This window comes from Canis lupus, chromosome 13 (assembly GCF_003254725.2).
Source record: "Canis lupus dingo isolate Sandy chromosome 13, ASM325472v2, whole genome shotgun sequence".
Classification (NCBI taxonomy): domain Eukaryota; kingdom Metazoa; phylum Chordata; class Mammalia; order Carnivora; family Canidae; genus Canis; species Canis lupus.
Genome location: NC_064255.1, coordinates 11,918,175 through 11,936,913, shown reverse-complemented (window position 1 = coordinate 11,936,913; position 18,739 = coordinate 11,918,175). Strand labels below are relative to the sequence as shown.

General features: G+C 33.4%; 1 long non-coding RNA gene across 8 annotated transcripts in view; it reads right to left on the bottom strand.

Moving 5' to 3' along the window:
* The window catches only part of LOC112662360 (uncharacterized), a 128,346-nt gene extending 111,196 nt beyond the window's left edge, over nt 1-17,150 (bottom strand). For 7 of the 8 annotated variants that reach the window (XR_004804494.2, XR_007401911.1, XR_007401912.1 and 4 more), the window contains exon 1: nt 16,912-17,150. This is a non-coding gene — a long non-coding RNA (uncharacterized LOC112662360). Of the gene's footprint in view, nt 1-13,223; nt 13,319-16,911 lie in introns of all 8 variants that reach the window. The other variant, XR_003138452.3, reaches the window with a different exon arrangement.
* Between the last annotated feature and the right edge of the window lie 1,589 nt (nt 17,151-18,739).

Sequence of the window (18,739 nt, the reverse complement as noted above, 5' to 3'; positions counted from 1 at the left end):
AAAATAGGCTTCATGGCTGTACATATCTGCTGGAAAATATAAGATCTAATAAAAGAATTGTACTACAAAGTATTTGGGTATTGAAAAAAATGACAAAAATATCTAAATTACAGGACTCTACTAAATTCTACCCAAGATATTGGCTAAGTACATTTGCTATCTAATTGCAGATGATAAAAATAAAAAATTAAAACAAAGTACAATATTTTAAACTTACAACATTTTACCTTATTTTAATATATTATATATTGAAATATATATTCTGATAGTTATTTAAATGACTTTAAAATAATTTTCTCCATTATGTATATATGGCTACAAATAATATGTTTTATATAACACTGTGCCATATGCTACTTTTGCCTTACAACAGTTATATATATATATATATATATATATATATATATATATATATATATTAAGTATTATGGTCAATATCATCTCAATTTTATACAAAGGAACTGAGATTAAAAAAAGTAAAATGATTAGAATAATGTCAAAACTAAGATCTTCTGATTTGAACAAACATATTTTCCCATGAGTATCAGTGATTTTCCAACATATTATATAAAACTATAGGTTAAGAATATTTTCCTAAATATAGTGTGCATGTGTGTGTGATGGAATATTACTCAGCCATCAAAAAGTTGAAATCTTACCATTTACAATGACATAGATAGAACTGGAGGGTATCTAAGTGAAATAAGTTAATCAGAGAAAGAATTAATATGGTTTCCCCCATATGTGGAATTTAAGAAACAAAACAAGGATCATAGGGGAAGAGAGGGAAAAACAAAATAAGACAAAATCAGAGAAGGAAACAAATCATAAGAGACTCTTAACTAGAGGAAGCAAACTGATGGTCACTGGAGGGGAGGTGGTGGAGATGGGGTAAGTAAGTGATGGGCATTAAAGAGGGCACTTGATGTCATGAGCACTGTGTGTTATATGCAACTGATGAATTACTGGATTCTACATCTGAAACTATTAATACATCATATATTAAGTAGTTTGGTTTAAATTCAATAAATAAAAATAATATTTTTCTACATATAATTCTAAATGTCCAGACTGTTTAATTATACAAAATCATAAGTTAATTAGCATGAATCTCATTATCTTGTTATATATAACAGGAAGAGAATGGAAAATAGAGCATAATTAGAGTCTATCATTGGAGCAATAACATAAATCTTTGTTATATTATTAGATAAAATAAATAAAATAATAAAATAAATCTTTGTTATATTATTATAAAATAAATCTTTGTTATATTATTAGATTTATGAATAGGCAGAGTATGCATTTTGATGTTTTTAGGTTAGTAAGAAATCACCCATAGAAATAGATAACTGTTTAACATCTGTTTAAGAAGATCAGAAAATCCTTCCATAGGAACACCTGGGTGGCTCAGTGGTTGAGCGTCTACCTTTGGCTGAGAGAATGATCCCAGGTTCCTGGAATTGAGTCCCACATCAGGCTCCCTGCATGGAGCCTGCTTCTCCCTCTGCCTATGTCTCTGCTTCCATCTCTTATGAATAAATAAAATCTTTAAAAAAAATCCTTCCATAACTGAAAATTTCGAGCACCATATTGGAGAAACAGGATACAAATTATATTACTTCTTTTTGTAACAGATGAGGAAAACTATATTCTAAGAGCATGATTTTCTCAAACTATCTCAATAGTATGTTACAGAGATATAATATACAATGTTGCTCTCCATGACACTAAATGCTCAGCATATCATGAAGTCAAGGAAAAGTGGAGATCCTGGTCTTTACACCCTTAATAACTGCCTTAATATATATTCTAGGTTTATTTATTCATTGCTATTTTGGTAGTGTTGTCGAGAGAGATATTGACAAGAGGCTGAAATAATTCAATGTGCCATAATTCTAAGGAAACGATTCTATACATTTAAGTTTATATTGTTAATATAGGGATGTGATTTTCACTATAGCTAAAAATATGTGATTTTCACTATAGCTAAAAATAGCAGTAGTTTTGTATCTTTCTTAATGCTTACAGGAATGGGAGATTTGAGATGATGCAAAAAATTATTTATGTGGTCTGAATTTGAAGACGTAATGTGCTAGGATGTTCTGATTTGTTGTGAAAAAGAGAGTCAAAGAGAGGTCTTTTGGGGAAAATGATGGAATGGGAGGATTCTCAGCTCATCTCCTCCCACAGACACAACTAGTTAAGAGCCATATCAGTGTCCAAGGCTTATAAAACCACCTAGAGACTTACAGAACAAATTCTCCACAGCTAAATGTAGACAAGAGACCACACTAAAGAGGGTAGGAAGGGTGGTGACATGGTCAGGAGCTATAGGACTACTGGGACTGTCCAGAGGAAGGAAGGACACCATGGGAATGAAGAAGGGAAAGAAACAGACTCTTGGCTTTCAAAACCAGATTGGCTAAATTTTACAAGTTCTTGCAAAGTATAGAGCTTAACATCTGTAATATTAAAAATCAGCAGGCTCCTGAGAGAGCCAGGAGGGTGAGAGGAAACTAAGTTCCCACCCTTAAAGAGATAGCACAACAAACAGCCTCACAGAGATACATTATGTTAGCAGAAAAATACCTAGTGTATACAGGAAGGAATTTATTTACTGACCTCAGAACACATACTGGAGTGACAGGGATCATTGGAAAACCTCTGCAGGAACAAAGTTGCTAATGGGCACCATTTTCCTCTCCTGCCCTGTGGCATAAACATAGGGACACCTGCAGGAATCAGCACTGCACCAACTCTTACTACTAAACTTGATAACATCATGCCCCACCAATGTGTTCTCTTGAGGACATGTCCCCTCTAGTCAGCCCTCAGCTCCAGGACCTCTCATATAGCAGACTCAGGAAACCCTACTAACACTGCATGACTGGAATCTGGAGAAGGAACCAGAATCCAGATCCAGGAGGCACAGAGATCCCCCAGGAAAATAAACCCAAGGAAGTCCACACTAAGACACATAGTAATTAAAATGGCAAAAAGTTATATTAAAATGGTACCTGGGTGGCTCAGTCAGTTAAGCATTTAACTCTTGATTTTGGCTCAGGTCATGAACTCAGGGTTATGAGATCAAGCCCCATGTCAGGTCGGGCATGGATGCTGCTCAAGATTCTTTCTCTCTGCCCTTTGTCCCTCCAAAAAAACACCTAACTAAAATGGCAAAAAGTAGTGATAAAGGGATAATTTTTAAAAGTAGCAAAAGAAAAGAAGTTACATAAAGGGAAATCCTTTAAGGCTATCAGCAGATTTTTCAGAACAAATTTTGTAGGCCAAAAGAGAGTGACATGATATATTCAAAGTGCCAAAAGAAAGAAAGAAAAAACTGCAGCCACAAATACTCTATCCTGCAAGACTGTCATTCAGAATAGGAGAGGTAAAGATATTGCCAGATAAACAAGAGTTAAAGGAATTCAAAACCTTTAAACCAGCCCTACAAGAAATATTAAAGGGAATACTTTGAGTGGAAAGACTGTAAGCAGGAGTAAGAAAAGTAGGAAGCACAAAAGCAGTAAAATTATTATTATTTTTTTAAAAGCAGTAAAATTAAATCTATAAAAATCAGTCAAGGGATTCATAAAATAAAAGGATATTAAGCATGACAACATGTTCCTAAAACATGGAGACAGAAGAGTAAAGACTGGGTCAAAATTAAGCAACCATCAACTTAACAAATAATGACTATATGCATAAAATGCTATTATAAACCTAGTGGTAACCACAAATCAAAAACCAGTCATAGATATGCAAAAAATAAAGAAAAAGGAATTCAAGTATATGACTAAAGAAAGCCAATAAACCATGAGAGAATAGAGCAAGAAAAGAAAGGAATGGAGAACTCCAAAAACAACCATAAAACAATATGTAATTAATTACATAAGCAATTAAATTGCAAAGAGTACATACCTATCAATAATTACTTTAATGTAAGTGGAGTAAACCCTCAAATCAAAAGACTTGGGGCAGAAGATGAAAAAGCAAGACCCATCTATATGCTGCCTATAAGAAATCCATTACAGGCCTAAAGCCACTTTAGATTTAAAGTGAAGAGATAGAAAAGCATTTATCATGCAAATGGAAGTGAAAAGAAAGCCAAGGTAGGAACACTTACACCAGACAAAATAGACTTTAAAACAAATATGGTAAAAAAAAAAAAAAAAAAAAGACAAAGTAGGAAATTACATAATCATAAAGGGAACAATCCAACAAGATATTACAATTGTAAATATTCATACATCCAACATGGGAGTACCCAAATAAATAAAGCAGCAACAAAATGAAGAAAGTAACTGATAGTCATACAATAATAATAGGGACTTTAACACCCCCACTTACATCAATGGATAGATCATTCAAACAGAAATTAACATGGAAACAGTGGCTTTGAATAACACACTGGACCAGATGGATTTAACAGATATGTCCTGAACAGAGCAGCCCGGGTGGCTCAGCGGTTTAGCACTTGCCTTTAGATATGTCCTGAACATTCCATTCTAAAACAGCAGAATACACATTCTTCTCAAGTGCACATGGAACATCCTCCAGATTACATCATATCAGGTCACAAAACAAGTCTCATTGAATTAAAAAAAATACCAAAATCATACCATCCATCTTTTCTGACTATAGTGCTATGAAGTAGATCAACCAAAAGAAAACAATCTGGAAAGAACACAAATACATGTATATTAAATAAAATCCTACTAAACAATGAATTGGTATCAAAAGATATAAAAAATACATGGAGATAAATGAAAAAGGAAAAAACAAAAACAAAGATCTAAAATCTTTGATATGCAACAAGCTATTCTGATAGGAGAGTTTATAGCAGTATAGGCCTACCTCAAGAAGCAAGAAAAATCTCAATTAAACAACCTAACCTTACAGCTAAAGGAGCTAGAAAAAGAAGAATAAACAAAACCCCAAATGAGTAGAGGGAAGGAAATAATAAATATTACAACAGGAAAAAAAGTAAAAATTAATACAAAACAAAACAAAAATCCCCCAATAGAATAGATGTGTAAAACCAGAAGCTGGTTCTTTGAAAATACCAACAAAATTGATAAACCTGTAGCTAGACTCATCAAAAAAAAAAAAAAAATCAAGAGAGAGAGAGAAGAGGGACTCAAATAAACAAAATTAAAAATGAAAAAGGAGAAATAAGGGATGTGTGGGTGGCTCAGTGGTTGATCATCTTCTGCCTTTGCCTCAGGTCATGATCCTGGAGGCCCAGGATCGAGTCCCAAATCAGGCTCACCACACTCTGCCTATGTCTCTGCCTCTCTCTCTGTGTCTCTCATGAATAAATAAATAAAATATTTTTTTAAAAAAGAGGTGAAATAACAACTGACACCACAGAAATGCAAAGGATTTTAAAAGAATATTATGAAAAATTATATGCCAATACTTTGGACAACCCAGAAGAAAAGGATAAATTTCTAGAAATATATAAACTACCCAAACTCAGGAAGAAATAGAAAATTAGAACAGACTGATTACCAGCAATAAGATTGAATCAGAAATAAAAAACTTCCCAATAACAAAAGTCTAGAACCAGATGACTCCATAGATGGTTCTACCAATCATTTAAAGAAAGTTAATTTATTCTTCCTAAAAAATTCCAAAAATAGAAAAAGGAAAACTTCCAAATTCATCCTATGAGGTCTGCATCATCCTGATACCAAAAATAAATAAAAAGAGAATGATAGATTAATATCTCTGATGAACAGAAATACAACAATTTTCAAACTAAATCAAACAATACTTTTAAAAAATCATTCACAACAGTCAAGTGGGACTTATTCCTGGGATGCAGGCGTAGTTTCATATATGCCAATCAATCAATGTGATACATTACATCAACAAAAGAAAGACTAAAAACCATAATATAATCATTTCAATAGATGCAGTAAGAGCATTTGACAAAGTATAATATCCATCCATGATAAAAACCGTCAAAGAAATAGGTTTAGAGGGAACATACCTCGACACAGTAAGGGCCATCTATGAGAAACTCATAGCTAACATCGTATTCAATGATGAAAAATTGAGAGCTTTTCCCTTTAGATCACGAATAACACAAAAATGTCTACTCTCACCACTTTTATTCAATGTAGTACTAGAAGTCCTATCCACAGCAATCATACAAGAAAAAAAAAAAGACTAAAAGACACCTATTGGTAAGGAAGAAGTAAACTTTCCATTATTTGCAGATGACACACTAACATATATAGAAAATCCTAAAGACCACCAAAAACTATTGGAAATGATGAATGAATTCACCAAAATTGCAAGGTACAAAATCAATATATAGAAGTATGTTGTATTTCTACACAGTAATATTGACGTAAAAAGAAATTAAGAAAACAATCCCATTTACAATTCCACCCAAAATAATGAAATGCCTAGCAATAAACTTAACCAAGGAGTTAAAAGACCTGTACTCTGAAAAATATAAAACACTGTTGAAAGAAATTAAGGCAACACAAAGAGATTCCATGCTCATAAAATGAAAGAAAAAATACTGTTAAAATGTCTGTACTACCTAAAGCAATCTACAGATTTAATGCAATCCTTATCAAAATTACAACAGCATTCTTCACTAAACTAAAATAAACCTAAAATTTATATAGAACCACAGAAGACCTAAATAGCCAAAGCAATGTTGAAAAAAAAAAACAAAATTGGAAATATCAAAATGTGAGATTTCAAGCTATAATGCAAAGCTGTAGTAATCAAAACAGTAGGATACTGGCACAAACAGGCACACAGACCAATGGAAAAGGATAGAAAGCACAAAAGAAAAAATAAAATGATTATATGTTCAACTAATCTTCAATGAAGGAGACAAGAATATGCAATGGGAAAAAGATAGTCTCTTCAACAAATGGTGTTGAGAAAACTGCACAGCTACATGCAGAAGAATGAAACTAGGTCACTTTCTTATATCATAAATATATATATATAAATAAACTTAAAGTAGATTAAAGACCTGAATTTGAGACCTGAAACCATTAAAATCCTAGAAGGGGACACAGGCAGTGATCTCTCTGACATTTGCATGATAATATTTTTCTAGATTTTTCTCCTGAGGCAAGGGAAACAAAAATAAATTAGTGGGACTACATCAAAATAAAAAGCTCTTGCACAGCAAAGAAAATGATCAACAAAACTAAAAGACAACCTATTAACTGGGCAAAGATTTTTGAAAATGATATATCTGATAAAGGATTAGTATCCAAAATATATAAAGCACTTATATGACTCAACACCAAGATAAACAAATAGTCCAATTAAAAAATGGGCAGAGGTTGATGAGCACTGGGTGTTATACTATATGTTGGCAAATCAAACTCCAATAAAAAAAATATACATATAAAAATCACTATACAAATGTAAGACAACAGAAAAAAAAAATGGGCAGAAGGAATGCTTGGGTGGCTCAGTGGTTATGTGACTGCCTTTGGCCCAGGGTGTGATCCTAGAGTCCCAGGATCAAGTCCCACATCGGGCTCCCTGCGTGGAGCCTGCTTCTCCCTCTGCCTATGTTTCTGCCTTTCTCTCTCTCTCTCTCTCTCTCTCATTCTCTCTCTCTCTCTGTCTCTCATGAATAAATAAAATCTTAAAATTAAAAAAAAATGGGCAGAAGACATGAACAGACTCATCTCCAAAGAAGACGTAAAAATGGCCAACAAAAACACGAAAAGAAATTCAGCATCACTGATCATCAGGGAAATGCAATTCAAAACCACAATGAGATATCACCTCAGAACTGTCAGAATGGGTAAAATAAAAAACAGAAGAAACAAGAAATGGTGGGGATGTGGAGAAAAAGGAATCTTCATGCACTCTTGGCCACAGGTACAACCCCTGTGGAAAACAGTGTAGAGTTTCCTCAAGAAATTAAAAATATAACCACCATATGATACAGTAATTCCACTACTGTGTATCTACCCAAAGAATATGAAAATATTAACTTGAAAAGATACATGCACCAGTATGTTTATTGCAGTCTTCCTTAGAATTCCAAAATTATGAAAATAGCCCAGGTGTCCATCCATTGATGATTGTATAAAAATGTGGTGTACACACACACACACACACACACACACACACACACACACTGGAGTATTACTCAGCCATAAAAAGAATGAAATTTTGCCCATTTGCAACAACATGGATGAATCTAGAGAATATAATTCTAAGTAAAATAAGTCAGAGAAAGTAATACCATGTATTCTACTCACATGTGGAATGTAAGAAACATAAAAAATGAACAAGGAGAAAAGAAATTTTTGTTTATAAAAGAGAAGACTCAACCAATAGAATAAATTGGTGGTCACCCAGAAGGGGTGGGTTAAATATTTGAAGGGAATTAAGAATACACTTATCACAATGAGCACTGAGTAAATTATAAAATTACTGAATCACTGTATTGTACATCTGAAACGAATATAACGTTGTATGCTAACTATATTGGAATCAAAATAAAGAAAAAAGGAAAATCAGGATGTGAATGTGCGTAATGATATACATCTGTGTACAGTGTGTATATACTCTTGTTATTTATTTATTTATTTATTTATTTATTTATTTATTTATTTATTTATTATTTTTCATGAGAAACACACAGAGAGAGGCAGAGACATAAAGGGAGAAGCAGGCTCCTTGCAGGGATCCCTATGCAGGACTCAATCTCAGGACACTGGGATTATGACCCAAGCTGAAGGCAGATGCTCAACCACCGAGCCACCCAGGCGTCCCTACATTCTGTTGTTACTGATCTGCTGGCCTCAAGAAGTGTGTAGCACAATGTAGTACTATGGCAATGTGCTGTGCTAATAAACAGTGGACTTTGTGGACAGGACTTATCCATAAGCAGGTAGGATTAAATTAACAGGTAGAAGAAAGAATAGAGCGTTATTTGAATGGACATATTAGATCCAAAGTTTTGCTTGACTTTTTTTGGGGGCATTTTTATTGGACTTCAATTTGCCAGCATATATTATAATACCCAGTGCTCATCCCATCAAGTGCCCCCTCAGTGCCCGTCACCGAGTCACCCCATTCCCCCCCCACCTCCCTTTCACTACCCCTTGTTCGTTTCCCAGGGTTAGGGGTCTCTCATGTTTTGTCACCTCTCTGATTTTTTCCCACTAATTTTCTCTCTTCTGCCCTTTAATCGCTTTCACTATTTTTTATATTTCCCATATGAGTAAAACCATATAATGATTGTACTCCGATTGACTTACTTCACTCAGCATAATACCCTCCAGTTCCATCCATGTTGAAGCAAATTGTGGGTATTCCTCCTTTCTAATGGCTGAGTAACATTCCATTGTATATATAGACCACATCTTCTTTATCCATTCATCTTTTGATGGACACCGAGGCTCCTCCCATAGTTTGGCTATTGTGGACATTGCTGCTAGAAACATTGGGGTGCAGGTGTCCCCGCATTTCATTGCATCTGAATCTTTGGGATAAATCCCCAACAGTGCAATTGCTGGGTCGTAGGGCAGGTCTATTTTTAACTCTTTGAGGAACCTCCACACAGTTTTCCAGAGTGGCTGCACCAGTTCACACTCTCACCAACCGTGCAAGAGGGTTTTCTCCACATCCTCCCCAATATTTGTTGTTTCCTTGCTTGACTTTTAAATACAATTCCTATTATTATATAAGGGTCTAGACACCAGATAACTCCATTGACCAAGTATGTTCTTACACACTTTCAGACATACATACATACATACCAAATAAAGAAAAAATGTTACCCACATAATTTTAATTTATGTCCATTTATGCATTTCCTATTATAACCAGAGGCCAAGGTCATCCCTAGTTCTTTTTGCATTCAATGTCAATGTTTTCTCCGTTGTGTCTCAGTTTTATATTGTTTTTACAAGTTACTTCTAAGTTTCTTTAATTTTCTAGAATTTTAGGATTATATTGAAACTTCTACATGAATAAACTAATTTATGTACATAATAAACAATGTCAAGTCTTTTGAATAAATAATTCTACAGCAGTTAAAACCATTTATCAACTAAGAAAGCTAATGTGATAAATAGAAGTATAAACAGCAGTTCATCATTTGTAAGCATATTCCATGAACCTGAAATGAATAGAATTCTGTTGAGAAATTTAAAAATTAAAGGATGGCTATTTCTATGAAAGATTATCTGCTTAAATGAATTGTACATTCAATCACAAAGTCAATGTTACATTCTGAGTTATAACTGATATTTTTCATGACATCTATTCTATTCCCTTGAGTAAAGGAAAAATAAGCTGAAAAAGCAACAAGAAAAAAAGAAGGAAATCTGATCAGATCACATTAGTAACTTTCCATCAGGTTGCCACTTTTCTTAGTAATTTTGTTGGTGTTGGAGGCTACTATTATTAGTGTATTATTGTTTGCCTGTTATTATGATGGATATGTTTAATCATATTAGAAGAGTTTACATCACATTAAGAATGACGAATATTAATGTTATAATAAGTACACTTTAAATATTAAAGCACTTCCATAATGATTAATTATGTTATTTTGAAATTCATTCTTCTGAGTTATAGTCAGATATTGTAAAGTTCTTTTTTTCTAATTACACACAGTCAACTACTTGCAAGGTTATTTTGAAACCATACTTATATTTTATTTCCTAGTAGAGTCTTCCTAAATGTTACATGTACTTAGGATCATAGAATTATCCTATCATGAACAATGAAATATTTTTATCTCTGTCTAGGCATCAAAAAATACTACTGAATCAGTAAGTTTTCTTTAGTCCAGGAAAATACAAAAGTGAACATGCTCTATTTTATATGCTCATTAAGAAATCTGTAAAATATATATGTTGAAATGCCATATATTATGTAGATACATTGAGGTAGTGTTGAGATATCTCATACGTAGATATCTTGAAGTATACATTCTGAGTGTTAAAGCACTCTTTATGATAAAAAATTCAAATGACAAAACGAAAAAGAATCAGCAATATAGGTCTCTTGAGTCAAAAAAAGGACCTCTTAATCAAACTTCAAAGGCAAATATTAGAAACTTCAAGAATAAAGTATTTATGTCATATGTTTTCTTATCTTTACATTTATAATATGCTACAAGGAATTAGTTTAGTTCTATATTTAGTGTTTACCTTGGTTTTCCTTGCAGTAGATCATAGTTACAGCATATTTAATATTAATGATTTTTACTAATCTAGTATTCCACTAAAGTTTCATAGCATACAATAAATTTTGTTTTTGCTGAAGCAAAGAATTCAATTCACTTGCTCAGAAATTGGCAAAACAGTTTGTCATGTAGTGATTGAGCCTACCAAACTACTCAACATATGCACTGCAGTGAGGCTTTGTTAGTCTGCTACATTTCCAGCAACTTAAGGAAGTCATAAACATGTTTGTTTCAAAAATAAAATTACCCTGAAATCAACCACTTGTTTGGTTGATGACTCTGGTAATAAAATGAAGAGGCCCAGTGTAAATAACTCTTAGCCTTTAGACTAAGGGTGGGATAAATGAAACAGTGACTGTATGATTTAGTAATTGCATCAATATGTGTTGTGAATAAGTAAGTGTATGCCTTCACAGAATTTTTTAAAAGGAATTATGAAATTATTACACTCAGTATTCCTGTCAATGCCTAAATCCCTCACTCAGTAAGAGCAGCATTTGAAGAAAAATTGAGTTAATAAGAGTTAAACACATTTGTAGGTAAAGAAAATTCTCAGGAGATTCTTTGTTCTTGAGATAATCTTTCTATAAACTAATAGATTGTGGGGGGAACTAATGTGGTCAACAGTCTAAACTTCAAAAGGAATCTGTATTGGTATAAATATTTTAAAAAGTCATCTCTTTATAACTGTATATTAACAGGAAAGGAAATTGTCCAAATTACTATAAAATAGTGTTCTCACACTGAAGAACCATATAAAAAGAATAGATTTTAGTCTAATTTTAAGAGAAAATGCCTTCATAAACCTATCAACCCTGGGAGAAAAGAATGTGTCAAGTTTAAGAAAAAGGATCGTCATCTATATCAATGTGAGGTCAGATATTAGAATTTATGATTATGCTATGCTTGCCCTATCATTATGAATTATATACATGAGCTCCAAAAGTAAAAATGTCTTTTCATATAGGTCCAGTAAAAATAAAAAATTTCTGCTTCTAATGCACTTTTGAGATTGATTTTATATATACTGGAAATAGAGAAATATGTTTCTTCATAGGCATTTAGGTAAGGGTATTCATCACTGATGATTTATTATACTAGTCACAAAAGTGGCCACTGTAATAATGATTATCAAGTAAATGTTACTTATGTCTACTAATTCCATGGAATTCAGCTCCATTGACACAAAATTTAAGGTACATTTGAATTTAAACAGGTGGTGCTTGGCAAAAATTGCATGAAATGGCTGAAAGAGATATGAAAAAGATGACTGGTGAGTTTACAATAAAAAAGGAAAGAGAAGAATTATTTTTAAAAAATTTCCATGGAGACCATACTGAAATTTAAGGAGGCTAAATTTTTATAAAAATAATAAAAGTAATATTAACTGATATTTGTTGGTTTTGTACTATGTGCTGGATGTTAGGCATTTAATATGAAGTATCTCAGTGAGTTCTCACTTATGCTTAAAATTAGTCTTAAATTGTCAAAACTTTTTTTAAAAGATTGTGTTAGGTAGAACTTGGCATCTTTTATTGGTATGTACTTTATGTTTACATTCAAGTTTTCATGTTTATGTTGCTTAGTTTGAAGTAAATGAATAAACACTTGGAAGTGTATATGTATATAAAGTATGTAATTTAAAATTTTTAAAACATTTAAAACAAATCTTTTAAGTTATAAGCAAAAAAATCGCTAGTAAAATATGCCCTTATTTTTTTTGTTTTAGTTTTCTTTTTTCCTCCTAAGAATCTCAAATCTCAAGAGATTCTGAGAATATTATTTCATTAATCTGTGAAATTTTTTGGTGACCTTGGTGACAAATGTTTTAGTCCCCATTTCACAGATGAAGAAACTTGGAGAGAGAAAGGTTAATTTGTTTGTGTAGTTGACACATCATGTCAAGTGCTATGTTCTTAGAAGAATGTAGGGTTCTTGCCTTTTTGGCTACTATAGTATATACTATATCATTTTTGTATCATTGAGAGACAAAGTAACTCAGGATAAAATAAATTACCTCATAATCTCTTGGCTTCAACCACATTTTACGCCTGCGGCTACATCCCCCAATATAATCTATTGCTGATTCTAATATTCTTTTATCCCACTCATCTGTGAAAACACACAACAGAAGGAAGAAATAAAGAAACTATATATATATATGCTTAAGGACTTTAGTTATTTTCTTAAATGATAAAATCACTTTCTTGAAAGGGATGAGTCAAAAAGAAGAGGTTAGGGATACAAAAATAATTATCTGTCTTGAGAAAAAAGAGTAAAAAATTGAATAATATTAATTCTATTTTGTTTGGAAACAAGACTGGCTGATCCCCAGTGGATAAAATAAAGTATATCGAGTATATCTGCTTCTTTGCAGCCTGACTATGCAGAGATCTATATAAACAAAAATATTATTTTATATACCTAAACTACTTGGTAATAATAGTTTTTTATTTATTTTTTTGAAATTTATTTATTCATGAGAGACACAGAGACAGAGAGGTAGAGACACAGGCAGAGGGAGAAGCATGCTCCTCGCACGCAGCCCAATGTAGGACTTGATCCCAGATCTCCTGCACTGAGCAGAAGGCAGACGCTCAACCCCTAAGCCACCCAGGCATCCCTTTAATAATGTTTTTAAAAATTAAATTAAATTTTCAAAAATTTTCAAAACATTTTCTACATCTCTGACAAAGTAGCATAAAAGGAAATTTCACTGCTGTCAAATATGATCAGTGTAAACATATTAAAATATACTTTTCCATCTGGAAAATCTAAAACAAAGTTTATAAAACTTGTCATAAACTATATTATCAATCCATTATCTAATGGACACCTTAAACAAAAGCATCAAAAATTTCATTTCTAAAGTAATCATTATTTTTCCTGATTGGCAAAAGTTTTCATCTTATATTAAAAGAAGTCAGGTTGCATAAACTTCCCTCAGGAATCTAACTGGGGAATCAGGGCTACATGTCAGTTAAGAAATTCACATGTAACTTACTTAAGTCTTGTTTTCCACATTTTTGTTTAATAGAACTGGAGATAGAATGGGTTCTGGCTATCAGATACACTACCTTTAGAACAGCTGCAGCGTTGGAGTGGAAGAGAGTTAGCCAACAAGGCTCGACTTGTATATCGATTCATAGGTCTAAGGCCAGAGGAAGATGGGGAAGATGAAAGTTGCTAACACATAGTGATCATTGGCAAAGACAAGGTCTCCAGTTCTCCACTATTACCAAGGCCCTCTAGATGTTTTGCACATATTCACTTGTGCATCACCATAAAAAAAGATATGTCTGAGCAGGGGGAGGGATGAATAGGCAAAGCACAGAGGATTTTAGATGACTGAAAATACTCTGTATCGTACTTTAATGGCAGATAGATGCTATTATATATTTGTCCAAATAGAATATATCACACCAGAAGTGAAATGCAGCACAAACTACAGACTTTGGGTGATTATGATGTGTCCATGTAGGTTCATCAGTTGTATCAAATGTATCACTTTGTTGATAATGGGACACATGTTGAAAACGGGAAAGTCTATGCATGTGTGATGGCAGGGAGTATACAGGAAATCTCTGTACTTTACCCACAATTTTGTTTTGAAATTAAAACTGGTATAAAATATTTTAATTAAAAAAGTTATGACATACAAAAGAACAAATGAAAGAAGGAAGGATATCCTTGAAATAATCCACTAGTCTCAAAAGGAGTATGAGAAACCAAGAGCTCTTAGCTGACCATCATATATGCATGAGCAAGAAGAGCCCAGATCACCTAAGCTCAGCCTACATCAGCTGGTTGACTCCAAAGTTCATAAGCTATAATGATAAATGTGGAATATTATTTTGAAAAACTATTCTATTCCCTATTATGTATTTGTTATGTGTTATGTGTCTGCAACTCTTTCATTCCCCACTCCCTAAACCCTTGCTTTGAGCAATAGTATGTGGTAGTATTAACTTGTGCCTGTTAGCCACTTCTGTTCATTCTCTTGGAATCCTGCCACATGATGCGATAAGCAAAGGGTACCCTGTTGGAGAACAAGAAACCATGTGGTTGTGAATACAGTTAATGTATTCATTCCAGCTGAGACCCTAGAGGTATAAGAAACCCCAACCAAGATAATCATTTCCACTATCTGGTATGCAATCAACTTCAGTCTCAGGGGATGCCCAGATGAGGCCAGGAGTACCCCAAAGAGAACAGCCTAAATCACTGATCCACACATTTATAACTTATGGTTTTAAGTCATTACATTTTGGGATGGTTTGTTATGCTGTAATTGCTATGTCATATAATAAATAATTGTTGTTTCATGTGCTCGAGTTTTACATTAGTTTGTTTTGCTTCAAAGATAACTATTATGCCGGAGAGATCCCTGGGTGGCTCAGCGGTTTGGCGCCTGCCCTTGCCCCAGGGCGCGATCCTGGAGTCCCGGGATCTAGTCCTGCGTCGGGCTCCCGGTGTGGAGCCTGCTTCTCCCTCTGCCTGTCTCTGCCTCTCTCTCTCTATGTCTATCATGAATAAATAAATAAATAAATCTTAAAAAAAACAAAGATAACTATTATGCCAGGTTTGTTAATGAATTTTCATGTTGTTTTAGAATAGAGAAAATTCTATACATCTCTAGCAAAACACTGGTTATAAGAAAAAAGAAAATCACTCTTACACATTCCAAATGGAGAAAACACCTCTTTTCAATATCTACAATGGGACCCAGAAGAAGATTTCAAGAAATGATAAGATCCTCAATAGGACATAGGAAAACATATTAGAAACAAATTTGAAACAATTTTTAAAAATAAAGAGGTATTAGACTAAGCATTAATGGCAAAATAATGAGACTAAAGAGGGAGATGGATAATCTCAGTCAAGATAATCAAGGCAATGCCATCATTAAACAACATTAAAATCTTAGTGTCTGCTAATAGAGCTTTATTTATTTCTCTCAACACAGATTTACTGCAGGTTAGTTTGAGAGGAGGCATTTTCTTATATTTCCCTCCAGGTATCTAATGTACGGAAAAAAAAAAATAATGGTGACAGGGGCCAGGGAATTGGGGAAGATCATGCACTCTCCAAAAACTTCCACTACTTTTGGTTTTGACTTAGGGTAATAATGACCTTATCAAAATAATTGTGAAATGATTTCCCCCTGTTCCACTTTCTGGAAGAGGTATGAAGGACTATTATCACTCTTTAAACATTTAGTAAGATTAAACAGTTCAGAAATCTGCATGATTTGCCTCTTTTTATGCCTTATAATTTCTTGTTGAAAATTAGATACTCGCAATGGTATATGTGGCTACTTTTGGCTACTTTGAATGGGTATTGGTACAAAGCTCAGCAACTCTTTCTTGGTTTTTGCAAGCTTTTGTTTAGTTTCCAGAGTTGGGAAAAAGTTGATTCTGATTTTGGGGGGGGCATTTTCCTGTTTTATAGAGGTCTCTGTCATTTCCACTAATATCCATGGTCTCTAAAATTTTCCACTCATATTCATTGGTTATAATAAGTTTCAGGGCACATTAAGCTTTTAAAGAATGCAGATATTTAACCCTATTGTGAGCCTAGAAGGAGAGAAAAAATTGGAATACTTTTACACTCTAGTTACCATTACAATCCTGCTTCTGATCACCAAATATTTGGTTATTCTTCACACACACACACACACACACACACACACACACTACACTTACCTCCTTCTTGAGGGAGGGAGATAATCCAAAGTACCATAGTACCATAAATCTTGGCATCAGATTCTAAGTCCAGAATACCTGAGAGGTATATACAGTTTTCTCTACTTTATATCCACATATGGATATTACTAATCCAATGAATTTGAACTAAAAGAGCAAATTATATACCCTCCATGACAATATCTACTGGTGGAAGATCAAAATCCAAGTGATACACTCACAGAAATATACCCCTATTCAGAAAGAATAATATGGATTCCATACCACAGTCATTGTCCATGGTAACTGTGGAATCTTGGTGGGCAGTTTTTATGTCTTTTGCAAAGGATTAAGAAGTATTCTTTGGCTATACTCATTTTTTCCTCCAATTTAATGAGATTTCTTTCTCTTTTTTTTTGTATACGTATTTTTTTATTGGAGTTTGATTTGCCACTGAATGAGGTTTCTTAGTTTATTCTTTTATTTGTTCTTGGCCCTACCTTACCCTCTACTCTCATTATTTCCTTAGCCCTGAAAAAATGAGGTCTGTTATTTTGAGAACTATCAGAAAGAGAAAACAGTAAAAAATGAATACTTGAAGGCAAAGAGCTAACAAGGCAGTGAAAGATTATGGACCCTAAAAATAAGAAACATAAGGGAAACCGCTAAGTTTTAAACTGTGGGTTTAAATGGTTACTTTCCCCCCAGAATAAGGCAGAGTGGATGAAAAACTGAGATGAAACTTCTAAGAGGACCTAGTTAGAATCAAGGGTCCACTGTTTAAAAAAAAAATTGTTCTTTATATAACTTATCCAGACTCATTTGAGCCCTCTTCTTGACTGGCTTCAGTCTTGGCAAATAATAAAGATAATGGAAAATTAAGCCAAAGTTATAAACTAGCAAGTCAGGGAGGGTTAAGAAATTGATATTAAATATATTTTATAAAAAGCTCAAAATTGTGAGAGATCAGAATTAGAAATTAAAGGCAAATGTGGCAACAATGTATATGTACAATTCTCAATCATTTTAAATGTGACAATATGAAATACTGCTGAATGTGGAGAGCAAGGGAGCTATTTGTGGATTGCTAGTTGAGGAGGTTGGTACAAACAACATCTGTAGACTGTTTTCTCAGTATCAAGTAAATGTGAGTGAATGCAAAATATACTTCTTATCAACTTTACTGCAAAGCATAAACACCTGATAATCTTTCATGCACATCTATCAGGAGACACATATGCCAATACTTGTCATAGGAAATGGTTACAATCTACCTTAAGGGCCATCAATAGGAAAACAGATAAATAAAATTTAATAATATCATAAGTGAATGCTAATAATTAGTGAATATGGAGTAAATTCACAAACATAATACAAAAAATAGAATTATTTCAATATGATATTTATACAAAGTTACTTTTTATTTTATAAATGGTAGAAGCAATGTTTAATGAGTGGTTACCCTGTACCTAGAACTATGCTTCTTATACAGTGCCTTAAAATAGTCCATGAAGCTAGGTATATTTTATCATAAGAAATTTAAGGGGTGCCTGGGTGGCTCATTCAATCAGTGTTTACCTTTGGCCCAGGTTATGATCCTGGGGTCCTGCTATTGAGCCCCACTTTGGGGTCCCTGCTCAGCCAGGAATCTGCCATCCCCTCTCCCCCTGCCACTCTCTTGCTTTCTCTCTCAAATAAATAAATAAATAAATAAATAAATAAATAAATAAATCTTAAAAAAAAAAAGGAAATTTGAGTTTAAGATAACAAAACAATCATTTCTCTGACATTGGCCAAAGCAGTCTTTTTCTAGATATACCTCCTAAGGCAAAAGAAAGAAAGCAAAAAT